Here is a 27,572-nt window from a genome sequence, read left to right on the forward strand (position 1 = left end):
GAATTTTGTGTGAATTGCAAAAAATTTCGTGTGACCTGCACTGTTGTGACATTCACCTTATTCTGGTTACCTAGAATGTGTAATATCTCCAAGGTGTGTCTGTATCCCTAAAAGCAGAGCTGGAGTAAAGACTTGGGTGTGGGTGGTTTATTTGGGAAGTGATTCCAAGAAGCAGGAGTCAGAAGTGGGAAGAGTGAGCCAGGCAAGAAAGAAAACCCAAAATAATGGCATGCTATTGAGGCTCCTGCCATGCAATTTTTTCTGCAGGACCTTCCTAGAGGCTCCGGAAAGTTATCCAGAACTGTCCACCTGAAACATGAGCCTGGAGCATTCGTCCATCTGTCCCACACTGGTTGAAGTCTTCCCCTGAGGCTGTTAACCTGCAAGTGTTTCTGGGCTGTATTTGTGCTCAGGAAAAATCCTACAATAATGGAGATGCCCTAGGGCAGAAAGTGTAGCTTGAGTTTGCTGGCAGCACAAGGGAAGCCTGCGTTTCCATGGAACTTCCCATGGTGGCTGAGACTGAATGAAAGGTGAGCTGAGAAGACATGATGCAGGCGCCATTGCACTAAGCAATCATAGCCTTCGATCTGGGCAAGAAGACCCCTGCCCTGAATCCTGCGCTTGAGAAGGTGCCTCTCTGGTCCTCCAATGACTGTACTCCGGCCCACTCAGAGCTCTCACCCTGTCTTCTAGGGCACACACTGGGCACTCAGGCCCCCGGCCAAATGTGCCTGAGCCTGCATGGCCTCTTCCCTGGGTCCATTTCAAAGCACAAACTGTGCTTGTCCAAATGGTGCCCAAGGCTCTGCTGTCTGAAGGGGTGAAAATTGTGAATGGAGCTTGCATGGGGCCTAGGGAGTCCCCCACACAGGGGTATGCAAGGCTTCTCAAGAGAGGACAGGGCTAGCTATGATGAAAGAAAAAAGTTTAGCTTGGGGCTGAGGATCGGCTCTCCCTTTACTACCACATTCCCGTGCAGAGCACCAAGAAATCAGAGAATTCTACACTCGACTTTGACCTTGTGGGTTATTATGGCAGTATATTTATTGAAGTAGGAGAATAGAACATATTTAACTATTTGCTAACATCATTTATAACTCATAATTATTTAGACATGATGCAAATGTGGGCTGGAATTCAAGTTCTGATTTTATGTGGCCTTGAGCTAAGGAAAAGGTACCCAGGAGATGGGCTTTAAGTGCTTGGGTGGCTTCATGGAATCCCCAACTTCATTAGCTTCTGTGACACCTCAAGATAGTTACTAAAATCCACTTTGTATTATCTTTAAAAACCAAGGGATATTATGTAGGTCAGTAGTTAGAAGGCACTTGACTCAAAATATCTATGAACCAAAGGATATAAATGACTAAAAGCAGGAGGATTATTACCTGAAGGGGTGGAGGGTTGATCTCAGGATATGACCTGTGAGATCCTCCCTGCTGGCTGAGTGCTCGCTAACGTGGGGTAGGAGAGCACCAGGAACAACACATATCTTGGACAGGAGGGAATGTGGGGAGTAAGGAAAGAGAAATAGGCCTTTTTGTTTTTATTGACACATGACAATTATACATATTTCTAGGGTACATGTGATATTTTGATACATGCATACAATGTGTAGTGATCAAATCAGTATAATTTGCATATCCATCACCTCAAACATTTATCATTTATTTGTGTTGAGAACATTCCACATCTTTCCTCCAGTCATTTTGAAATATATGTTATTGTTAATGATCGTCACCCTACTGTGCTATTGAACACTAGAAAATCTTCTGTTCCTTCCATCTAACTGTATTTTTGTGCCCATTAGCCAACTTCTGGGAAGGGCAAAAGAGTGAGTGGATGATAAGGGCCCTTTTTAAGGAAAAGTAAATTTTATGAGAAGCGAAGACATTTTAGGAGGAAAAATAAAAAGGTGGACCATGGGCTTAGAGTGGGGACTGCAGAAATTGAATGGCAAAGAGAAAAAAACAACTTAGCATTGTGAAAATACATCTCAATGTCATTCCTTTCACAGGTCCAACGTCTGATATTCTTTTGGGAAGCTGGATATGAGGTAGGAATCTTTCTTTGAGTCATACATTTTTATCATTATGATTATTGTTGAATGATAGCTGACAATTTTTGAGAGCAATTATTGAGGACAATTATTGAGCTTTGACAAGCTCTTTTCAAAGGACTTTACATATATTTTCTCCACTTCTAATTGTTAGATATTCTTATTATTCCCATTTTGTAGATGAGGGATGCACAGGCATAAAGCCTATGTGGAGGCAGAGAGCAGCTAAGTAACCTGACCATGGCCCAACAGCAAACAAATGATGGGGCCACATGCAAATCCAGGCAGAACCCTTCTATTATATGAAGCTCAATGTTTTCTTGTTTTCATCTTGTTATGAAAACACCTATTTGCAGAGGGGTTTTGAAGCTACTTTAAAACATTTTGTGGCTGTGTGTGGTGGCTGACACCTGCAATCCCAGCATATTGGGAGACCAAGGTGGGCAGACTGCCTGAGCTCAGGAGTTTGAGACCAGCCTGGCTAACATGGTGAAACCCTGTGTCTCCTAAAAATACAAAAAAATTAGCCGGGCATGTTGGTGTGCACCTGTAATCCCAGCTACTCTGGAGGGTGAGGCAGGAGAATCGCTTGAACCGGGGAGACGAAGGTTGCAGTAAGCCAAGATCGTGCCACTGCACTTCAGCCTGGGCGACAGAGTGAGACTGTGTCTCCAAATAAACAAATAAATAAGATTGACCTTTGAGCTCCTGATCATGTCCCTAGATTGTACTTGTACATATTTTGATGTCTAATAAGATTTATTCTTAGTGCATTTTTTAAGTTAAAGTATTTATTGAGCATCTACTGTATATCATGTGCTGAGACAGGCAACAGTGGTGCAGGGAATATATGGCACAGTCTCTGACCTCAGGTAACTTTCACTCTCATACATATGTATTAGGACACAAACACATGTGTGAATATAAGGTAGTATGATATACATTGCAACAAATAATTATTTACTGTAAACCTATTTTATAGGATTTTAAACTTAAACTACTTTCACCCTATTTCCAAAAAAGTATTGCATAACTTTAAATGGATTCTCAGTTTGAAATCATCATACAAACTGCAGTAGCATCTGCTGGTGAAATACTGCTTTGTATCTATTAGAATAGTCCAAACAACTGGGAGAGAACTGCATTATTAGAGCTGTAAAAGTTATTGTCTAGAAATCTCAGAAAATAAGAGGAAGTTCTATGGTAGATGAATAAGATGACATCTAAACTGTTCTCTTAAACTACTGAATGAAGTCCTGTGGATATCTCACAGCACAAAGTTCAAGTGTATGCCCACAACTCCTCATGCCACAAGATGTGACACCTTTCCAAACTCTTTTTGCAAAAGTTTCCAATTATGTCTCTTATAAGAGTAATTTTTATACCCACATATTCTGGATTTTGTAGTGCATGCAAAGACAAGATGGGAAGGGGCTTCCATTTGTTGGTGCCAGCTGCTCTATGGACCAGGCCCTGCCCATGCATCCATGTTGGTTCTTTTATCCCTACATCAGCCATAGCCCATAGGCATTAACCTCCATTGTACAGATGAAGAAATTGAAACTCTAAGAGAATATGCAATCTACCCAGAGTCACGCAGCTTGTGTATGTGAGGGCTGGAATGAAAATCCAATCTGTGTGAGTCCCAAGTCCCCTTCCACCATATGGTTTCCATTTCATTTTGCAATCAGCTTGGCTGGGATATGTCTGCCCTAAAAGACAGTAAGTAGGAATACCTGTCTCTATACCTTAACCTAACATCCATGGGCTTGCTTTTTGTATTTGGAGGTGTCATAATATTATAATAATAATTTGATTTTATTTGAATAGTGAATATTATACTACTCAGTCTAGAGATTTATGACATCCCAGTCTAAACTGGGTGATAGCAATGAAGCTTCTTCAAGGAGACAAGTATGAGTAATAAGGTAGAAATAAGTTGAATTTCTATGGAGTTGCTACTTCTGAATTTAAAGCTAGCTGAGGTTAAGTAGATATTCAAAAAGATCGCTATAATCGTCACTTGAATAATATAAACATTTATTATTTTTTACATATGTATTTATTTATGGAACATAGATGTAATTTTAAAACAGATTTTTGCAAACTGTATTAAAATATGCTAAAAACATAACACATTATGACCCAACAGAGTTTTTCAAAGTAACTCAGTGTTAGTTTAAAATGTGAAATTTAATCGATATAATTCACCATAGAATACAGTGTGTATGTCAGTATAATATATATCAAAATTGGAAAGAAGTATATTTATCTTTGTTTTTTAATAAGATGAATTTACAATTTTAATGAATTTCAACTTTCATTTTAGATTCTGGAGGGTATCTGTACAGGTTTATTACATGGGTGTATTGTGTGATGCTGAGATTTGGGGTATGAATGAAGGTGTGAGTGCCTGTCTTGAACTTGTACCAAGATCAACCTCCCCTGATCAGCAGAGGGTAAACTAACTTGAATTACACTTGAATTTTTTAGGAGAGCAGGTAACAAAGGGCAAATGGTGTCCAGAGACAAAAGTGCTCAATGGTCTAAAATGAGCCTGCCATATCACTGTGGGTACAGGTCTTCACACAAATACATTTCAGAAAGGGGTCAAACCCTTGTTTACACATAAATGTAAGCTGGGTGTGGAGGCACACGTCTATAATTCCAGCGACTCAGGAGGCTGAGGCAGGTGGATCCCTTGAGTTCAGGAGTTTAAGACCAGGCTGGACAACATAGGAAGATCCCATTTCAATTTTTAAAAATGAGAAAAAAAAATAGATAAACTTAAGCATATTAAATTTTTAAAGAGTTTATTTGAGCAAACAGAGATTCATGGATCAGGCAGCTCCAAACTGAAAGTGGTTGGAGGATCTACCAGAGGTGTTTGTAGGGAAGGCTTTTATAGGGTGAATATAGAAGTAGAGTAGAGAAATTGTTTGATTGGCAAAAATTTGGGCAGTTGCATTATTTGAACTATCCTGGTGGTAGGTCTCTCATTACACAGCTAATACTCAGCGGGCCGCTTGTTGATGGGCTAAGCTTTTCATTTTGTCTATGTAGGAACCCAGGCCATGGGAGCTATCTCAGCCTGATGCTCTCCCATTAAGTTATTTTACACCTTCTCTCTGTATCAGAGTAAGCGGGGGTCTTCCCCAGGAGGCTTCTTACCACCCTGTTTCCCTCAGCAAAATGAAACTGTCCCTTTTGCCTCTGTAGGCAATCTTCTGAACAAGGCTTTCCTAATATTTTTATATCATCTTATTTTATCTTATCCTTTTCTCTGTACCTTGTTTACACGCTTCTGGAACACTTGTACACTTTGCACCCATCCCCTGCATTATTTAGGCAATCCTAAAAGAAGACTTCTAGGATGGATTGGTGGAGAACTGCTGGCATATTGAGCCCTCTCTCTTTGTATCTGGAACTTTCATAATTACCTTAGTTCTCCATGCCAATTTTGCAATTATCTTTGTTCTCCACTTCAAAATACATTTACCTCTGACAGAAGCTGAGTACATAAAAGGGACCTTGCCCAGTGGTACTTATGAGGCAGGAGATGTGATATATTTAAAATTATAAACTAAAAGCTTTCTGACACCAAAAGCATAAGTAAAACACAAAAAAATAAGTAAAGTGGACTTCATCAAAATTTAAAACTTTTGTGCAATCAGAGGACAACCGGCAGAATGGAAGAAAATATTTTAAATAATATCTTTGATAAGGGATCAATATCCAGAATATATAAAGAACTCCTACAACTCAGCAATAAATAAACAACCCAATTAAAAAATAGGCAAAGGACTTACATAGAAATTTTCCCAAAAAAGATATACAACTGGCCATCAAGCCCATGAAAGACGCTCAACATCACTGGTTACTAAGGAAAAGCAAATCAAAACCATAATAAGATACCACTTCATACCCATTAAGATGGCAATCATCAAAAAACCAGGGAATAATAAGTGTTGGTGAGGATGTAGCCAAATCAAAACTCTTGTGCATTGCCGGTGGAATCTACAGCGGTATAGTCATGGTGGAAAAGAGTACAGCGGTTCCTAAATTTAAAAAAATATGGAACATAGGCTGGGCTCAGTGGCTCATGCCTGTAATCCCAGCACTTTAGGACACCAAGGTGGCCAGATCACGAGGTCAGGAGTTCAAGACCAGCCTGACCAACATGGTGAAACCATGGGGTTTCACCCCATCTCAGCTAAAAATACAAAAATTAGCTGGGCATGGTGCTGCGTGCCTGTACTCCCAGCTACTCAGGAGGCTGAGGCAGGAGAATCCCTTGAACCTGGGAGGTGGGGGTTGCAGTGAACCTGGGAGGTGGGGGTCACAGTGAGCAGAGATCACATGACTGCACTCCAGCCTGGGTGACAGAGCTAGATTCCATCTCAAATAAATAAATCAATAAATAAAAATGAAACATAGAATTACCATATGAGTCAGCAAGTCCACTTCTGGGGTTAAACCCATAAGAATTGAAAGCAAGGACTTCAACAGATATTTGCAAATTCATGTGCATAGTAACATTATTCATGATAGCCAAAAGGTGGAAGCATTCATTGACAGAGGAATGGATAAACAAAATGTGGTATAGACATGCAGTGGAATATTACTTAGCCTTAAAAAGGGACATTCTGACGCATGCTACAACATGGATGGACTTTGACATAATGCCAAGTGAAAGAAGCTGGATACAAAAAACTAATACTGCCTGATTCCACTTATGTGAGGTATGTAGCATGTAATATTCACAGAAACCAAAAGTAGAATGAAGGTTCCCAGTTAATGGGAAAAGAGATTAAGGAAGGGCTATTGTTTAAAGAATGCAGAGTTTTAGTTTGGGAAATTGAAAAAGAAAAATTTCTAGAGATGATGGATGGTGGTGACAGTTGTACAATCAGGTGACTGTATTTAGTGACACTGAACTATGCACTTAAAAATGGTTAAAATGGCAAATTTTATGCTATGTATATTTTGCCAAAATAAAAATTACAAACTTTTTTAAATTAAAAGCTTTAGAATAATTAATTAAAATAAAAGTAATTAAATCTATTTTAAAACTAAAGCTAAAATGAATTCCCCTTCAATCCCAATAACTATGTGCCAAAAGCGCTACTTCTGCTCTGATCATTCTACCTACTGTGAATATCCATGTGCGACTTTTGGCTAGTTCATAAAATAAACTTGAATGAGCATTAATTTTTTTATAATTCTCTTTCTCTATCCACTAGCTACATTCTACATCCTACAAGTTGCAGACCACACCTGATAAAGATGAATCATTTTTCTGCTCCCTCTCGCAATTCCCTCTAGTATCTGTGATTTATATACGCCCTCCTGCTGCTCTAGGTCCAATCTCTGTGCAGTTGGATGTCTCGGTATTGGTAACTCTTGACCTGGGTAAGCAAGAAACACAGTGAAATTGATGTTTTCTCTTTGAAGTTGACCCTGAAATAGGAGAATCTTTGGGTGGTCCATCCATGTCCATTCATTCCTGTTAACAATGTTAACAAATATTTTCTGGCTTAGGACATTACAGAAGGAAAATTTTATTTATTCATTTTTTCATTATTATTTTATTGAGACGGAGTCTCCTTCTGTCCCCCAGGCTGGAGTGCAGTTGCAGAATTTTGGCTCACTGTAACCTCTGCCTCCCAGGTTCAAGCGATTCTCCTGCCTCAGCCTCCCAAGTAGCTGGGATTACAGACGCGTGCCACCACGTCCGGCTAATGTTTTGTATTTTCAGTAGAGATGGGGTTTCACCATGTTAGCCACAATGGTCTCAATCTCCTGACCTCATGATCTGCCCGCCTCGGCCTCCCAAAGCGCTGGAATTACAGGTGTGAGCTGCCGTGACTGGCCTAAAGAAACAGAATTTTATTAATTTATCAGCTGAGTTTGCATTTCAGCAGCTTACAAAGCATTTGCCATTGTTTGAGGTTGCAGTGAGGACAACATGAAACATCTGATGAAAAACTTTCACAAAACCTGGTCTCTTTGCAACAGCTTAGCTATGTGAGAATAGCTTTTATAACATGACAACCCTAAAAATAAAACCATTTTAAAGTTAAAGCTGTCCTTCCAGTTGCCATTTCAAATTTTATCCCAAGAACTGAGGTGCCGTTCAGTAAAAGGCAACTACAGGCTTCTCAGCAGTAAGGCTAAGTACTTGTTTTATGTTTTCTGGTGATGAATTTATTTCTTGTCTTTGAGTTTGCAATGATAACTATAAAAGTGATTGTCAATAGTATTAGTATAATTTAATTTCTAATAGAATGAGTTTTCCAAGTATGTGTTAGTCAGAGCTATGACATTCCTAATAATACCAGAACTTATTTTGTGCTCTATGATGATGATATTAGTCATCTGTTTTCTCAGCAATATTTTACAGTGCTTCAGACTATTAATACACTAATCTGTAGTTTTGGCTGGGTGCTGTGGCTCACGCCTGTAATCCCAGCAGTTTCAGAGGCTGAGACCGGTGGATCACTCAAGCTCAGGTGTTCAAGAGAAGCCTGAGCAACACTGCGAAACCCCCTTTACTAAAAATACAAAAATTAGCTTGGCGTGGTGGTGGGTGCCTGTAATCCCAGCTACTTGGGAGGCTGAGGCAGGAGAATCATTTGAACCTGGGAGGCAGAGGTTGGAGTGAGCTGAGATCGCACCATTGCACTTCCGCCTAGGCAACAAGAGGGAAACTTCATTTCAAAGGAAACAAAAAGAGTAAATAGTAAGATTGGGCATGGTGGCTCATGCCTATAATCCTAGCACTTTGGGAGGCTGAGGTGGGCTGATCACCTGAGGTCGGGAGTTCGAGGGCAGCCTGACCTACATGGAGGAACCCTGTCTCTACTAAAAATACAAAATTAGCCACGCTTGATAGTGCATGCCTGTAATCCCAACTACCTGAGAGGATGAGGTAGGAGAATTGTTTGAACCCGGGAGGTGGAGGTTGTGGTGAGCCAAGATCATGCCATTGCACTCCAGCCTGGGCAACAAGAGTGAAACTACGTCCAAAATAAAATAAAATGAAATAAAATAAATAAAAAATAAATAAATAAAGAGTGAATAGTATTCCTTTGTGTGTGTGTGTATATGTACACAGACATATATATATATATATATATATATATCACATTTTCTTTATCCATTCATCCAATGCTGGCCTCCTACGTTGCTTCTATATCTTAGCTATTATGAATAATCCTGCAGTGAATATGGTAGTGCAGTTATCTCTTCAGTTTGCTGATTTCAATTCCTTTAGCTATACACCCACAGGAGGGATTGCTGGAACATACAGTAATTCTATTTTTAGTTTCTGATGAATCTCCATATTATTTTCCATAATGGCTGTATTAATTTACATTGGGAAATGTAATTACTTTTGATGCTGTTGGGAATGGACTGGTTTATTCGATAAACCGTGTTAGGTACATTAACTAATAGTGTGTAGGTGTTAAGTTATATTTACTGAATTCTTTACATTAAGGTATAGTTAAAACAGACTGAATAATTAAATGTAAAAATGATCTGGAGAAAACCTTTTGTTTTGTTTTGTTTTCTTTTCTTTTTTTGAGATGGAGTCTCACTCTGTCATCCAGGCTGGAGTGTAGTGGGGAGATCTCAACTGACTGCAACCTCACTCTCCCAGGTTCAAGTGATACTCCTGCCTCAGCCGCCTGAGTAGCTGGGATTACAGATGTGTGCCACCATACTCAAATAATCATATATGTTTTAAAATAGGAATAGATTTTCTAAGCTAAACTGAAGGGAAGTGCTAAGGAAAGAGTGAGAATTGACTTGATAATTATGTGTCTGAATGAATCAGCCAATTAATAAAATGAAAACAGGCCGGGGACAGTGGTACATGCCAGTCATCCCAGCACTTTGGGAGGCCAAGGTGGGCAGATCACTTGAGTCCAAGAGTTTGAGACCAGCCTGAGCAACATATCAAAACCCCATCTCTGCAAAAAATACAAAAATTAGCCAGGTGTGGTGACTCATGCCTGTAGTCCCTGCAACTTGGGAGGCTGAGGTAGGAGGATCACCTGAGCCTGGAGATGTAGAGACTGCAGTGAGCTGTGATTTTGCTACTGCACATCCAGCTTGGGCAACAGAGTGAGACCCTGTCCCAAAGAACCTCAACTAAAATGAAATGAAAACAAACACAAGATAAAAATTGGTGGACTTATTTTAACACATAGCATGATGAACACACATAGATAACAATACTAACCCAATGGATTTTTGTCAAACTCATGGCCACTAGTCTAAAGGAAATAGGAATCATGACTATGAGTTCACAACCATTTGCAACATTAGAAATACAAATTATCATCAGATATATCAGACTCACAATTATTTGACCTTTAAAGAATTCATCCTGCTCTCCATAATGAATAAGAAAATATTGATAAGTCTTTTTTCCCTTAACTTAGCCCTTTGTGCTCCTGAATCTCTGAATTTGTGTTTACATCTTAACACTCTTTTTTTGTAATTATTTTCTGCAGCTTTTTTCTCTTCACTTGAGACATCTCCTATATTCTCTTTACACTTTTCCACAAATGACTCAATTTTTTTCATAAGCTTCATTGATGAGTTCCATGTATATGATGATAGTGTAATGATAAATTATCCATGTGATTTCCCTCCAGTCTTGTTCATTATTCAAGTGACTCTCCTTGGTTTAGCAACAGGCTAGGAGGTATCTATGACATTTTGTTCAGGTTAAGCAGAAAGAAGAAAACAAAATCTACATTCTCTTTTTCGTATTTTAAACACAAGCCAACAAATAATTTGGAAAGACCCATGATTAGACAGGGAGGATTTTATGCTCCTTCAAGAGTAATTGAGATTGCTTAATTGTATGGAGGAATGAGCATATCTCAAGGGGAATCGAGAAGATATAATATTTGGATGACAGAATCATTAAGAAGTGGCTTTGTACCCTGGCTACAACACTGCACATAGGAAATATTCAGGTGCAGTGGTGCATGCCTGTAATCCCAGCACTTTAGGAGGCTGAGGCAGGTGGATCACCTGAGGTCAGGAGTTCAAGACCAGCCTGACAAACATGGTGAAACCACATCTCTACTAAATACAAAAAATTAGCTGGGTGTGGTGGCACATGCCTCTAATCCCAGCTACTTGGGAGGCTGAGGCAGGAGAATCACTTGAACTTGGGAGGCGGAGGTTGCAGTGAGCTGAGATCACGCCACTGCACTCCAGCCTGGGCAACAAGAGCAAAACTCTGTCTCCAAAAAAAAAAAAAAAATCACAGCCCCACCAACTTTTTCACATAGGATGATTAAGAATTCCAGAGCCCACGCTACCTCTAGGGGCTCCTACCCCTGTCACACCACACATATATCTTGACAGGGCCTGTTACAGAGAAGAAAAGGCCCAGTAAATTAATATCACAGTCATCCCACATATCCACCAAAAGACTCAAATTAAAATTTTGACAAAATTAAATGTCAAGAAGAATGCGAAGATTTGGGAATTATCAGACATTGTAAGACTGTCAGTTGGTGTGCTAACATTGGGATGAAACCAATAATACCTAGTAAAACTGATGATATGTTTATCCTGTAACCTATGGTTTCACCTCTTGTTTTATACTATACATAAATACACACTAATGGTAACCAAATAGAAATACAAACATGTTCACAACAGCATCATTTGTAACTGACAAAAATGAACACAACCCACATGTCCACCAACAATGAAGGAAAACACACTGGTGTACTGTATTTTCATTTATTTTTATTTTTTCATATTTATTTTATGTATATAAATATAAATGCATATTTTTTTTGAGACAGCATCTTGCTTAGTCACCCAGGTTGGAGTGCAGTGGTGCGATCTCGGCTCACTGCAACCTCCGCCTCCCGGGTTCAAGCAATTCTTCTGTCTCAGCCTCCCGAGTAGCTGGGATTACAGGCATGTGCCACCACTCCCAGTAAATTTTTGTATTTCTAGTAGAGATGGGGTTTCACCTTGTTGGTAAGGCTGGTCTCAAACTCCTGTCCTGAGGTGATCCACCTGTCTCGGACTCTCAAAGTGCTGGGATTACAGGTGGGAGCCACTGCACTTGGGCTTTTTTTTTTTTTTTTTTGAGACTGTGACTTTATTGCCCAGGTTGGAGTACAGGGCACGATCTTGGCTCACTGCAACCTCCACCACCTCCCAGGTTCAACTGATTCTCCTGCCTCAGCTCTCAAATAATTGGGATTACAGGTGCACACCACCACACCTGGCTAATTTTTTTTTTTTTTTTAACGGAATCTAGTTCTGTCACACAGGCTGGAGTGCAGTGGCTCAAACTCTGCTCACTGCAACCTCTGCCTCCCAGATTCAAAAGATTCTCCAGCCTCAGCCTCCCGAGTAGCTGAGACTATAGGCATGTGCCACCACACCCAGCTAATTTTTTGTATTTTTAGTAGAAATGTGGTTTCACCATGTTCACCAGGATTGTCTCCATCTTCTGACCGTGTGATCCACCTGCCTTGGCCTCCCAAAGTGCTGAGATTACAGTCATTAGCCACTATGTGGCCTAATTTTTGTAGTTTTGGTAGAGACAGAGTTTCACCATGTTGGCTAGGGTGGTCGGGAACTCCTTACCTCAAGTGATCTGCCTGCCTCGGCCTCCCAAAGTGCTGGGATTATAGGCATGGGCCATCATGCCTGGCTGGTGTACTGTTTTAATAGAATGCAGAAACAATGCTAACTGTGAATCTTAAATACTTAATATTGAGTAAAAGGGGCCAGATGCACCAGGATACAGACTTTTATTCCAACTATGTAAGAGAAAAACCAGGCAAAATCAGACTTTACTTTAGGCATATAAAAATGCATAATAAGGCCCGGCATTTAGGTCAGGAGTTTGAAACCAGCCTGACCAACATGCAAAACTCCATCTCTACTAGAAATACAAAAATTAGCCAGGCATGGTGGCACATGGCCCGTGCCTGTAATCCCAGCTACTTGGGAGGTTGAGGCATGAGAATCACTTGAATCCAGGAGGCGGAGGTTGCAGTGAGTCAAGATCATGCCAATACTCTCCAGCCTGGGTGACAGAGTGAGGCCCCATCTCCAAAAAGAAAGAAAATACATGATAAAATTATAAAGAGAACCAAGGAGAGGACGGCAGATATCCACAGGTGGATATCTGTTGTATCTGTTACTAATAAGGGGAAGGAAGACTTTAGGATCAGTTAGGGGCATACAGAGGACTTCTCGGTGGTGATAGTGCTCTATTTCTTCACCTGGATAGGTATCACATAGATGTTTCTTTAATAACTGATGTATCCATATCTTTGTTTGTATATGTTAAAATAAGAATGAAATAGAGGAAAGGAAGGTGAATGGAAAGAGATTTCCCCATTCATCAAAATTTTAAAGTCATGTTTTTCTTCATGTTCTTCTCCAAGCTCAGTCTGAAATGGTGAAAGCAGCCAAGCACGGTGGCTCACGCCAGCAATCTCAGCATTTTGGGAGGCCGAGGTGGATGAATCACCTGAGGTCAGGAGTTGAGACCAGCCTGGCCAACATGGTAAAACCCTGTCTCTACTAAAAATACAAAAATTAGCTGGGCGTGGTGGCAGGCACCTATAATCCCAGCTACTCGGGAGGCTACAGTGAGCTGAGATCACGCCACTTGACACAAAAGAGTGAAACTCTGTCTCAAAACAAAACAACAACAACAATGACAAAGGGAAACAGGAAAACATCCTAAATAATAGAGGACTTATTAAACTAGGGTGCAGCCACTCATACTGTGTATTGATTTGTAGATTAAGGAAACTATGACCCTCCCTAGGTACTGATTTAGAGTGACATTTCTGTGAAAACAAATACTTATACATGCATAGAACACATATATGTATTTAAAATTGTATATGGGTATGACATATACATACATATTTGTGTGTATGGCAACTGCAACTTTGTACATGAAAATAACTTCTGTGTTCAGCCCTAAAAAAGAACTACATCTTTCCATTTGCCACAACATGGATGAACCTGGAGGGCATTATACCAAGTGAAGTTGGCCAAACACAGAAAGAAAAATATTGCATGACCTTGCTTATATGTGGAATGTTAAAACGATTTTCACATACAAAGGAATAGAAGGCTGGAAGCGGTGGCTCACACCTGTAATTTCAGCACTTTGGGAGGCCAAGGCAGGAAGATCACAAGGTCAGTAGTTCAAGTCCAGCCTGGCTAACACAGTGAAACTCTGACTCTACTACAAATGCAAAAAATTAGCCAGGCGTGATGGCACGTGCCTGTAATTCCAGCTACTCAGGAGGCTGAGGCAGGAGCATCTGTTGAACCAACGAGGCAGAGGTTGCAGTGAGCAGAGATCATGCCACTGCACTCCAGCCTGGGCAACAGAGCAAGACTCTGCCTCAAAAAAAAAAAAAAAAACACAGAGCAGTTACCAGGTAGAGAGGAAGGGAGGAAATAAGAACATGTGGGTCAGAGCTACAAAGTAGCAGATATGTAGGATGAACAATCCTATACATCTAATATACAACATGAGGACTATAGGTAACAAAATTGTACTGTGTGTGGGATTCATGGTAAATGAGTAGATTTTGCCTTCCCTTGCCACACTAAATAAAATGTGGGTATCTGTGAGATTATAGATATGTTAATTTGCTTCACTATAGTAGCCCTTTTACTATGTATATGTATCCTATAACACCATATTGTGTACCTTAAATATACACAATAAAATATATTTAAAAAAAGAAAAAGATTGGCCAGGCATGGGGGCTCACACGGGTAATCCCAGAACTTTGGGAGGCCAAGATGGGCAGATCACGAGGTCAGGAGTTTGAGACCACCCTGGCCAACATGGTGAAACCCCGTCTCTACTAAAAATACAAAAAAATTGGCCAGGTGTGGTGGCACACACCTGTAATCTTAGCTACTCAGGAGGCTGGGGCAGGAGAATTGCTTGAACCTAGGAGGCAAAGGTTTCAGTGAGCTGAGATTGTAGCACTGCACTCCAGCCTGGGTGACAGAGTGAGACTCCATCTCAGAAACAAAACAAAACAAAACAAACAAAACAAAACAAAAAAACAAAAAGAAAGCATTCTGGCCAGGAGTGGTGGCTCACCCCTGTAATCCCAGCACTTTGGGAGGCTGAGGCAAGTGGATCACGAGTTCAGGAGATCGAGACCATCCTGGCTAATATGGTTAAACCCCGTTTCTACTAAAAATACAAAAAAAAAATTAGCCAGGTGTGGTGGCGGGCGCCTATAGTCCCAGCTACTCAGGAGGCTGAGGCAGGAGAAAGGCGTGAACCTGGGAGGCAGAGCTTGCAGTGAGCCGAGATGGCACCACTGCACTCCAGCCTGGGTGACAGAGCAAGACTCCATTTAAAAAAAAAAAAAGAAAAACTGAATATCCCGCGATGCAAACTAGCAATAATCTATTAGTGAAAATGCGTTGTGATGTGTGGATTCATCTCACAGAGTTAAACCTTTGTTTTCATTCAGTAGGTTGGGAACACTCTTTTGGTAGAATATACAAAAAAGACATTTTGGTGAACAGTGAGACCTAATGTAAAAAACTGAGCACTTTGGGATAACAACTAAAAACTATATATCTGTAAAAATGGTTTGTGATGTGTGGATTCATCTCACAGACTTAAACTGTTGTTTTGATTCAGCAGGTTGGGAACACTCTTTTGTAGGATCTATGAAGGGCCATTTTGGAGCCGACTGTGGACTATAGTGAAAAACCTAATATCCCAGGATAAGAAGTAGAAACAATCTATCTGTTAAAATAATTTGCGATGTATGGATTCATCTCACAGAGTTAAACCTTTTTTTAAATTAAGTTAAACCTTTTTTGTTGTTGTTGCTCCCCCGCAATTTGGAGTCCTTCAACTTGGGCACTGGGCCATGTTGTGGAGAGCTTGTGCAATGAAGGGAATGCAGGGATGGAGTTGGTAGCAATTTCTGAGTCATCTGTCTGCAACTTTTTTGCAGCTGAAATTGTGGGACCCTATCCACACCTCAACAGATTGTACCCTCACCTGTATCTATCTTAACAGCTGCTCACTCTCTTTGTACCAGAATGAAATCACAAGATGATGGAAGAGTGCCTACCTCACGAAGTGAAGCACCTGCTTGGCTGAAAACAGAATTTGAGGTGGATTCAGGAAGTCCTACAGACAGGACTGCTAGGGTCTGGCACTGAGTTGGCTGCAGGACAATGAGGTACTGGGAGGTGTCTGCTCTTGGGTGTGATATGCTCCTATTCCTTATTGAAGAATGGCTGCTTTGTATGGGAAGGTGATTTGGATCCCTGTTGGTCTTAGACCGCAATTCACCGCAGATTCAGGAACCACGGGAAAACAAAAAGCACGCAGCCCCATAGCCCAAGCGGAGCCACACAGACAGGTGCACCAGAAGGTGGCGTGACTCGAAAAAAAAGGGCAGTGGTGCATGAGCCAAATATGCACCAGAAGGTGGAGTGACTCGAAAAGAAAGGGCAGCGGTGCATGAGCCAAATATTTTTTAGCAGATGACACTTATACACACACACACACAGACCCACAAACACACACATACAGCCACACACACACACGCAGACATCCAAAACTCAGAGCACTCATACAGAAACACACAGCTTGGCAGCTTCTGAGGCTGTGTGGTTCTGCTTCGCCAGGAAGTCCATCCGGCAAGAGCGCAGTCCTGAAAAACACAGGCGGACTTTACCTAGAAATCAGTGAGGGAACTGTCAAGGAGACACCCCCACACTGAGTAGGCAGGCCTGACGCAGCCTGCGGATCTTTTTGGACCTTAGGGATTTCGCAGTGTATTTCTGAAGCTCCGCTTGTGGTTTCCTCAGGCTGAATCCCCACTGCCATCTGCTGGGATTGTAGGACTATCACTTGGATCTTTAAAGGAAAACAGGTGAGACTCCAACGCAGACGCACGTCCACAGAGGTCTTCCTCTCCGCCAAGCCACAGATACCTGCAGCCAGGCAACGGTGACATTCACTTGACGCGAGCCTTCGCTCAGGGCTTGTGCATGGTGCCCCGAGACTGTAGCGTGCGCATTCGCGAGGCAGCCTCAGGAGCTGAACTGTCAGGGATGTCAGCCTGCCTAGGCAGAGAAAAATAGTATAGGCAGAGCCAGCCTGCTCTCGGGAATAAAGCTGTCTGCGACAACCACAGCGAGACCCTGTAAGTCTCCACCATAGCGCCTCCTGGGGCCATATCCGTGGTCAGGCACCAGTGGAGGAGGAAAAGTTTCTAGAATTTAAGGTGGGCACTGGAAACGGCTCTTCTGTTTCCATTGCCGAAAGAGGCTGTGTGACGGAATTGGGTCCCATGGGGATGGGAATACAATCTGGTAAGATGAGGGGTCTGCGGGTGATGAAATCATCCCTTATACACCGGAGGTGGTTGTCACTGAAAGATGGCCTGGCCCTTGAGCTCACTGCCACACTTCATTCTGGGCCTCACAGATGCTCGTGCTTCTCAGCACAGCAGTCTGGGAATGGAAAGAACCAAGACAAAAAGAAGTCCAATGTGGTACCAGGTCTTTGAAGTAGAACTGGCAACACGCAAGAGCAAATGAAATTGAGAGATTGTCTCAGAGGCCATCCGGGGTGGTAACAGTCCTGAAGACGGTGTTCAGGAATGCTGCTGAGGGTCATTGCTGACACCACAGGGAAGCTAAGAAAAATCAGTGCTCGCCTAAAAGAACCAGAGGGCTTGCGGTAAAGTCCAAGCCACGTTGAAAGATTTCTGCTAGAAGACCCAAGAGCCTCCTGCAAAGTAAAACCAACCCTAGCCCCTACAACTAGACCACTATCCACCACCTGGAGTGCAGCCAGCCTACCCGAAGTCCCTTTTTCTCCTTGAAACCCCTGGCAGCCAAAAGATGTGTGGCAAGAGTCAGGTCCATCCAGCAACAGCCCAATGATAAACCGCCTCCACAATGAGAAAGGATGTGTAGATGAAATTAAACACAGCCTAGATTACCAGGCAAAAGCCAGACACGGCTGCACGCTCTCATCCTATAGGAATCATGCCGCCTTCCGATAGAAGTGAGAGAAAAGGCCGGGCGCGGTGGCTCAGGCCTGTAATTCCAGCACTTTGGGAGGCCGAGGCGGGCGGATCATGAGGTCAGGAGATCGAGACCATCCTGGCTAACACGGTGAAACCCCGTCTCTACTAAAAATACAAAAAATTAGCCTGGCGAGGTGGCGGGTGCCTATAATCCCAGCTACTCGGGAGGCTGAGGCAGGAGAATGGCGTGAACCCCAGGGGGCGGAGCCTGCAGTGAGGCGAGATCGTGCCACTGCACTCCAGCCTGGAAGATAGCGAGACTCCGTCTCAAAAAAAAGAAAAAAAAGAAGTGAGAGAAAAAATAAGTTCCTGGATAGTAGATATAACACGAATTTACGATTACAAAAATATCACAGCTGCCCAGTCATTAAAATGTGACAGTGTTTAGAAGGAAACACTCATGAAATGGATCTCCATGAGTGTCGTTTTCTGGCGACTGGGAAACTTTTACTGTGGAAGACTTTGAGGCAGACCTAGCAAACCCTAGACCCATGAGGAACATGGAAGTGAGGAATAGAGGAGGCCAGGGTGGAGGCCACATCCCACCCAGCATCAATCCATCCCACTCCTATGTGGCTGCGTGAAGGAAAGCCAAAATTGGGAGCTGGCCCAAATGGCCCCAGTTTGTGCTCCAGCTGTTCCCCTCATGTTGGAGTCCTCCCACCTGGGCACAGGGCCATGGTGTAAACATCTTGTGCAATGAAGAGAGCAAGGATGGAATTGGAAGCACCTTCTGCCATCTCTCCGCACCTTTTTGCAGGGAAAGGTGTGGACCCCACCCACATTTCACCAGATTATATACTCACTCCAATCTGAACTTACGGCTGCTCACCCCTCTGTCCCGGGATGAAATCCGAAGACTATGGAGGATTGCCCACCTCATGACGTGAAGCACCTGTTTGGCTCAAAACCGAATTCGAGTTGGATTCAAGCGGCCCTGAGACAGGATTGCGAGGCTCTGGTTGCGAGGTTTCGACGATCGGTTGGTCCCAGGACAAAGAAGTCATGGGAGGTGTCTACCCTTGGATGTGGTGTGCTCCTCTTCTTTCTTCAAGAGTGGCTCTTTTGCAGGGGAATGTGATTTAGACCCTGGCGTGTCTCGGCCAGCCCTGCAATTCACCGCGGATTCAGGAGACACAGAAAAACAAAGGACATGAAGCGAGGCAGCCCAAGCAGAGCCACACAGACAGGTGCACCAGAAGCTGGGGCGAGATGAAAACGAAAGTGCTGCAGTGTGTGAGCCACACTGCTTTCAGCAGACACCACTTAGACACACACAGACACACACACACAGCCACGTACACATGGAGACATACAACACTCGCCACACTCCCATAGCAACACACAGCCCAGCTGCTTCTGAGACTGCGCGGTACTGCTCTGCCACGAAACCCTACCGGGAAGAGCAGCCCCAGAAAACACAGGCGGGCTGTACCAAGAAATGACAGGGGGGCAACTTTCAAGGAGACTCACACTCACAAGATCTAGGCAGGCCTAACGCATCCTGCGGGTAGATCCTCAGGGATTTCGCGCTGTATTTCTGAAGCTCCGCTTGAGATTTCTTCAGGCTGATTGGCCACTGCCATCTCCTAGGATGTGGGACTATCACGTGGATCCTTCAAAGAAGACAGGCGAGAGTCCAACGCGGACGCACCCCACAGAGGTCTCTTTCTCCGCCAAGCCACAGATACTTGTCGCCAGGCAACAGTGGCAGTCACTGTGACGCGAGCCTTCCCTCACTGCTTTCGCATGGTGCTCAGATTCTGGCGCATGCGCATTCGTGAGGCAGCCTCGGGAGCTGAACTGTCAGGGCTGTCAGCCTGCCTAAGCAGAGGAAAATGGTTCAGGCAGATCCAGCCTGGTCTAGGGAGGTGTCTGTCCTTAGGTGTGGTGTACTCCTCTTCTTTCTGCAAAAGTGGCTTCTTTGCAGGGGAATGTGATTTGGACCCAGGCGTGTCCGGCCAGCCCCCCAATTCACTGCGCATTCAGGAAACAGAAAAACAAAGGACAAGAAGTGAGGCAGTCCAAGCAGAACCACTCAGACACGCGCACCAGAAGGTGGGGCGAGTCCAAAACGAAAGCGCTGCAGTGTGTGAGGCACACTGCTTTCAGTGGACACCACTTACACACACACACACACAGAAACATACATCACTCGCAACACTCCCATAGCAACATACAGCCCGGTAGCTTCTGAGACTGTGCGGTACTGCTCTACCACGAAGACGCATTGGGGAGAGAGCAGCACCAGGAAACACAGGCGGGCTGTTCCTAGAAATCACAGGGGGCAACTTTCAAGGATACTCAAACCAACACCGTCTAGGCAGGCCTGACGCATCCTGCAGGCCCTTTTGGATTCTTAGGGACATCGCGCTGTATTTCTGAAGCTGCGCTTGAGATTTCTTCAGGCTAACTCTCCACTGCCATCTCTTAGGATTGTGGGAATGTCACGTGGAGCCTTCAAAGAAGACAGGCTAGAGTCTAATGCGGACGCAGGTCCACAGCGGTCTCCTTTTCCGCCAAGCCACAGATATTTGTCGGCAGGCAACGGTTGCATTCACCGTGACGCAAGCCTTCGCTCACCGGTTGCACATGGTGCCCTGAGACTGGCGCATGTGCATATGCAAGGCCTGAGACTGGCGCATGCGCATATGCGAGGCAACCTCGGCCCCTGAACTGTCAGGGCTGTCAGCCTGCCTAAGCAGAGGAAAACGGGACAGGCAGAGCCAGCCTGGTTCGCGAAAAAGCTGCCTGCGCCAACCACTTCGGGGCCCTCGGCAGTCTCCCTGGTTGCTTCCCGCTGGAGGACGAGGAGTGTCAAGCATGTGCGGTGGGCGCTGGAAACTGCTCTTCTGATTCCATTTCCGAAAGAGGCTGTGTGCAGGAATTGGGTCCCATGGCGATGGGAATACAGTCTGTTGAGTTGATGAGGGGTCTGTTGGTAATGGAATCATTCCTGATACCCCTGAGGCGGATGTCAGTGAAAGATGGCCGGCCTTTGAGCTCACTTCCTCCCTTCATCCTGGGCCTCCCAGACGCTCCTGCTTGTCTGCACAGCTGTTTGGCACTGGAAGGAACCACAACAGAAAGAAGTCCAATCTAGTACACGATCTTGGAACTGGAACTGGCAACCCACAAGGGCAAGTGAAGTTGAGAGAGTGTCTCAGAGTCCACTTGGGGTGATTGCAAGGCTGAAGAAGGTGTCCAGGAGTGCTGGTGAGGGTCACTGTGGAACTCTGATAGTAGCTAAGAAAAATCAGCGCTGGCCGAAGAGAACCAGAGGGGCTGGGCTGGAGGCCAAACCACGTTCAAAGATTTTTCCAGAAGACCGAAGACCACCCTGCAAAGTGAAAACAACCCCAGCCCCCACAACTAGACCACTACCCACAACCTGGAGTGCAGCCAGCCTACCCGCAGTCTCTTTTGTTCCCTGAAATCCGTGGCAGCCAAAAGATTCATGGCAAGAGTTAGGAGTCAGCTAAAAGCATAATTATTAAGTCCCAACAATTGTCTGTGGATGGCAAAAAGTTTTAGGACACCAACTGTTAAAGCCAAAATTAAATAGAAAAGTTTGTTACTTCTGTTCCATACAAGAATTTTACATAACAGTTATAATTATTTATAATGTACACTAAGGAATATTACAATTATAAGAGTTTCCCATAACTTTGGAATATATAATGATAACCTATTTTTACAAATATAGCACAAAGAAATTCTAACACCATTTCATATTTGATCATGCTTCCTGTATGATTTTTATATTATATAAATCAAATATGTCATGTTTGGACTTTAGGAGACCTAATAGCTAAAAGTTCAATTAGGTCAGAAAAAGACACAATTTATAATATGATTATGGAACATTTGTCAAATATCAAAGGTTTAAATCATTTTATATTATAAAATAGAATTCTAGGTTACCATAAGTTATCCATTTAGTCAAAATGTTAACTCAAAACTTTTTAAAGGATAAAACCTGTACTCATTAATAGAGGGAAAACTTAGCTTTCTAAACAATCTCTTTCTTTTTCTTATTTTTCTTATAGCTTATTCAAAGGCAAACAAACTTTTCATCATTATTGAGTATCACATGAAAATGTTGTTCTAGAGGGAGAGCCAAATTTCACCTTTGCATCATGGTACTATTAATGTCAAACTCAATTCTTAATATAACTTTATAGAAAAATCTATCCAAGTTTAATGTTTGACCATGAGGTAAGAGTCTCAATAAACTTTCTTATAACCCTTTACAATTTTCTGTTAAAGAGCAGATCAATGTTCCAAGAAAATCACGTTGTGCTTTTATTTTAATGTTCAATTTATGAAAAATCTGAATACTTTTTTAACTTTAGCTAACATAGACATATAGATACACACAGAATTTCTTCTACAATGTTAAATGTTTTACAAACCTTCCACAACTTGCTCAAACCTTCAACTTTATTCTAACTTAAAACAATCCTGTAACCCACTAAAGAAGCCTGCCCGCCCTCCCCCACTGCCCAAATTTGCCTTCTTATAATCTTTTACCTAAACACCTTGGATGTAAAACTGTTTCTTCAGAAGTCTCAATTACATGGAACAATGCTAACTATTGGCAACTTTTAGTTTTGGTGAAAAACTTGGCAAATGTAAACCTAATATGAAATTCTAAGAACCTCCCTCCCCATCTATATGAATGAACTCCTCTTCTTGGCCAAGAGCCTTGCAGAGTTAATCAGAAAATCTAGTTCAGGCATTGTGGAAGAGGGGATTAGACATGCCTCACTATATCCCTCCAGTATTAACATTAACACAAACATTAAGTGTGATAAGAAACATTTACAATCTATTTTCTCGGAAGCCTGCTACCTGGAAGGTTCTTCTGCACAATAAAACCTTGGTCTTTACAACACTTTCTCTTGACTCAGACATTCCTTTCTACTGCTAATAACTCTTCTAACTAACTACCAATCATAATATGTTTAAATCTGGCCGAGTGTGGTTGCTCACACCTGTAATTACAGCACTTTAGGAGGCTGAGGAGGGTGGATCCCTTGAGCTCAGGAGTTTCAGACCAGTCTGGGCAACATGGTGAATCCCAGCCTCCACCGAAAAAAATACAAAAAACTTAGCCAGGCACTGTGGCATGCATCTGTGGTCCTAGCTACTTGGAACACTGAAGAGGTAGGATCACTTGAGCTCAGTGGGTAGAGGTTGCAGTGAGCCAAGATCACACCACTGCGCTCCAGCCTGGGTGACACAGTGAGATCCCATATAAAAAATAAATAAATAAATAAATAAAAATAAAATAAAAAGGATATGTTCAAATCTCCCTATGACCTGGAAGCCTGCACTTAAGAGTTGTCTTGCCCACTCAGATCAAACCAACGTAAATCTTACATGTATGGATTGATGTACTGTGTCTCTCCAAAATGTATAAAAACAAGCTGTGCCCCAACCACCTTGGGCAAATATCATCAGGACCCCTGAGGCTGCGTCACAGGCATGTTTTTAACCTTGGCAAAATAAACTTTTTAAATTGACTGAGACCTGTCTCTGATATTTTGGGTTCCCAACTAGTAACCACAGAGAGATTCTGAGTGCAGGTGCCCCTGATCTTTGACAAATCTCCTCTCAGTGCTTCAAACCAGCTTGATCTATCCTTATGGCTCAAACCAATGAGACAATTTGCTGAGGCCTGGGGGCCCCCTTCCTCAAGAGAATCCCTAATATCCCCAAATTTGGTTGACATCTAAAGTTTATTTTGCTGTACAACTTCTTTTATGGAGTTTTGCTTTCTTCCAACAGTGAAGTCAAGTTTTCCTCCTTCCATACTGATAAAAGGCAGGTAACTCCTTTCTGGGGTTTCAGCTCACCTCCAATAGAAAAGGTGAGTTTGAGTTTCTTCTTTCTTCTAAAATGGCAGAGAGCAGTCTTCAGCCAGGGCCCCATTCCTAGATATCTAGCTGAATTGGGTTTTATTTGTTTTGTGAATTCTCCTTAATGACTAAAGGGTACAACTGACAACCAGCTGGTCTTAATTTTCTCTTACTATTAGAGTATTCAGTGATCATATTGTTGGCTTTTGTTGTTATTTTTCTAGTCTTTCTCCCATCTGATTTGACCAACTCTACTGGACCTGGTCAAATCCAAATGAAAATTCCAAATTATAGAGAACAAGGCCTCTGAATTGTCTGAAATTTCTCACAGCTGCAAAAAGAAAAAACCCTGCACTTGGTTTCTGTGTTTTCTTCTTGTCTTTCTTTTCTTTCCCCTATTTCTCCTTCTCCTTTTCAATCTTTTGTACCAAGAAAAATATCTATAGCAGGCTTCTAATGACTTGAACTCCTCAAAGAACTCAAAACAAAGATGCCACTCACCCCTTTTTGAAATGCTGTGTTTTCTCTGTGGAGTTTCAAGAGCCACGGGCAGATTCTTTTTAGGTCTAAAGCTCTGCTTTCTGGTATCACATTATTTTACCTTTTTGGTTTTGGGGAGTAATAGAGATTCCCTTGCATTGTGAGAGGATTTGACCTTGGCATGTGTAATGGCAGATGAGAGCTAAAAAGTTAGGGGTGACTGAGGACAGTATACAGGAAGTGGTCTTAGCTATATATATATAGCTAATGTGTATATATATATATATAATATAGCTAATGTATATATATATATACAGCTAATGTGTGTGTATATATATATAGCTAATGTGTATATGTATATAGCTAATGTGTATATATATACAGCTAATGTGTATATATATATATTTATATATATATATATATGTATTTCCCCTTGGACGTTGTTTGTTTAGCATCCTAATTCTAGTTCAGAGGTGCATTCTAAAGAGTCTTTTCCATTGCCTTTTTTCTTCTAATTCATCTTTATTGGCTTGTCTGTCCATTTGGGTGAGAAACTGAAGTGTCATTTTTTTTGATAAATGAGAGACTGAGTTTCCTCAGGTCCAAAGAGAAAAGGCATTTTGATTCTCCCAGCTGAAAGTTACCTTTGGGTGACTGAGGGCTGATTAGGAGTGTCTAGGGTGTTGATGTCCTGCAATGTTGCCATGGCCCTACAGGGAACTCCCAACAATTTAATTTTAAAAAGCTTCATCCAGGAAACACATATAGGAGCTGCTCACTCCACATTGTGAGCTCTTTTGCAGATGGTAGACCTTCAGAGAGAGAAACTGAGGCACATAAGAGGCCAGAAATCACTTAGTGTTGACACACTGTGGAGTCCCATCCACAATCAGTACCTTTTGATCTACTCCACTAAATCCTAGGCCGCAGCCCAGTTCTTCCTTTTAAGAAAAATCATGGGAAACAAATTAAGAATGAAGAAAGACAAGGAGAACAACCTCTCTTGGGCACCCTGTTTGGATTTATGGTGTGTCTACTTACAAGTGGTTGTGTAAATGGAAGGGCATGCCAGGTTTTCTAATACTTCAGATTGTTACACATGAGGTATGATCTTATGCACATTTTAAACTGACAGGCAAATTACATCAAGGAAAATTCAGAGCTCAAAGGTTCACCTGCAACTATTAAGTTCTCTACTTCTCGGCTTTTTTTTCTGCCTGTTTAAGTCTGCTCTGACTTTAGACTATCAATAGTTTACTTTAAGACTTTACTTTAGACTGCTAATAGTCTAAAGTAAACTAGACTTTACTATCAAAGGAAACTACTGAGATAAAATCTAGTGTTTTCATCCAGCTTTTTCTGTTATTGTTTTTGCTAACCAATGAGTTTGTACTAATATCTCATCTTAGAGTTCTGATGTAAAAACTATAGGCTACAAATCTTTGTTTGTATGAGTGTGTATGTGCGTGTTTATGTGTATGTACACTTTTTTATGTATTTCTGGCCACAAAGTACCAAATTTGGCTTAAACTTAAAGAGTACTCATGAATTTAATAATCAGCCCAAATGCTTTTCAAGCTCACAAGACTTATGCAAAACCTTTAATAAATAAACTAGCTTTAAAATAATTGGCAAATCAATATTAGAAATGTCAAGAATTGGCAGCATACATTTTTGTTTGTATTTATTGATTAAGCCATTTCATACTTATTCTTGCCAAATACTATAGAAGACGTCAAAAGTGTAAACCCAGCCAAAACTGGAATGATCTTTGCTTGTATAATTTTTAAATAAATAAGACACTAATATCATTATTACTGAAAATTGAAAGATATCAGTTTCAGAAAACTGAAAGATTCAAGTTAAATCTTAAATAATTTGTAAAGTAAACATATAATTAATCTCTTTATTTATTTATTTATTTTTTTTTGAGATGGAGTCTCACTCTGTTGCCCAGGCTGGAGTGCAGTGGCATGAATTCAACTCACTGCAACCTCTGCCTCCCAGGTTCAAGTGATTCTCATTCTTCAGTCTCCCAAGTAGCTGAAATTACAGGCGTGTGCCACCACACCTGGCTAATTTTTGTGTTTAGTAGAGACAGGCTTTCACCATGTTGGCCAGGCTGGTCTCAAACTCCAGGCCTCAAGTGATTGACCTGCCTCAGCCTCCCGAAGTGCTGGGATTACAGGCATGAGCCACCACACCTGGACTATATTTAATCTTAAGGTTCTTACTTAGGTAATTACCTGAAATTCACAGGCTATAAAAATGGTTGAGAGAAAAATAACCTTAAATGTTGATGATCACAGTTTTTATAAATAATCTAGGTAAACTATTAAAATAATTAGGTGATATGATTTGGTTGTCTCCCTACCCAAATCTCATCTTGAATTTCCACTTGTTGTGGGAGGGACCCAGTGGAGGTAATTGAATCATGTGGGCAGGTCTCTCCCCTGCTGTTCTCATGAAAGTGAGTAAGTCTCACGAGATCTGATGATTATTACAAGGTGCAATCTTCCTACACAAGCTCTTTTTGCTTGTTGCCATCAGTGTAAGATGTGACTTGCTGCTCTTGCCTTCTGTCGTGACTGTGAAGCCTCCCAAGCCATGTGGAACTGTAAGTCAATAACCCTCTTTCTTTTGTAAATTGCCCAGACTCTGGTGTGTCTTTATCAGCTGAGTGAAAACGGACTAATACACTAGGTAAATGTAATGGAATAAATATTTGAAACAAACTTGTCATAATTTAGGACCTAAAGTTATGTTAAATATTTTATTAAATGTCTGAATTTCTAGGTACTTTCTAATTTAAATGTATATGTATTAGTAAAACATTCTTGTTTTACTAATGTAAAGTAACATTCTTGTTACTAATGTGTTTTTAGTAACAAATTTTGGTCTAATTCTAAACTTATTTAGATGTTTTGTATAAAACAAGGTAAAAAAGGAACCAAGAAACAAGAGCAATGTTTAAAAAAAGGTTAAAAAAATAAGGAATTTTTTTGTAAGAAAGCTTAAACAAAAGTAAATTTATGTGAGAGTCTTGTATGA

At 41.8% G+C, this 27,572-nt stretch overlaps 2 long non-coding RNA genes across 4 annotated transcripts; one reads left to right on the top strand and one right to left on the bottom strand.

The window, feature by feature from the left end:
- Window positions 1-267: 267 nt before the first annotated feature.
- On the top strand, window positions 268-15,464 carry LOC129051314 (uncharacterized). The gene is made up of 3 exons (XR_008515479.2): window positions 268-533; window positions 2,021-2,059; window positions 13,510-15,464. It is a non-coding gene; the product is annotated as an uncharacterized LOC129051314 (long non-coding RNA).
- Window positions 15,465-16,595: 1,131 nt separating this feature from the next.
- Window positions 16,596-20,110, bottom strand: LOC129051313 (uncharacterized). Of its 3 annotated transcripts, none has more exons than XR_010138163.1 (3): window positions 19,651-20,110; window positions 19,000-19,286; window positions 16,596-17,202 (listed from the first exon to the last, which is right to left on the bottom strand). It is a non-coding gene; the product is annotated as an uncharacterized LOC129051313 (long non-coding RNA). The 3 variants fall into 3 exon arrangements; XR_010138164.1 differs by having other exon boundaries at window positions 16,596-17,206; XR_010138162.1 differs by having other exon boundaries at window positions 18,984-19,286.
- Window positions 20,111-27,572: the final 7,462 nt, after the last annotated feature.

This window comes from Pongo abelii, chromosome 19 (genome assembly GCF_028885655.2).
Source record: "Pongo abelii isolate AG06213 chromosome 19, NHGRI_mPonAbe1-v2.0_pri, whole genome shotgun sequence".
Taxonomy (NCBI): Eukaryota; Metazoa; Chordata; class Mammalia; order Primates; family Hominidae; genus Pongo; species Pongo abelii.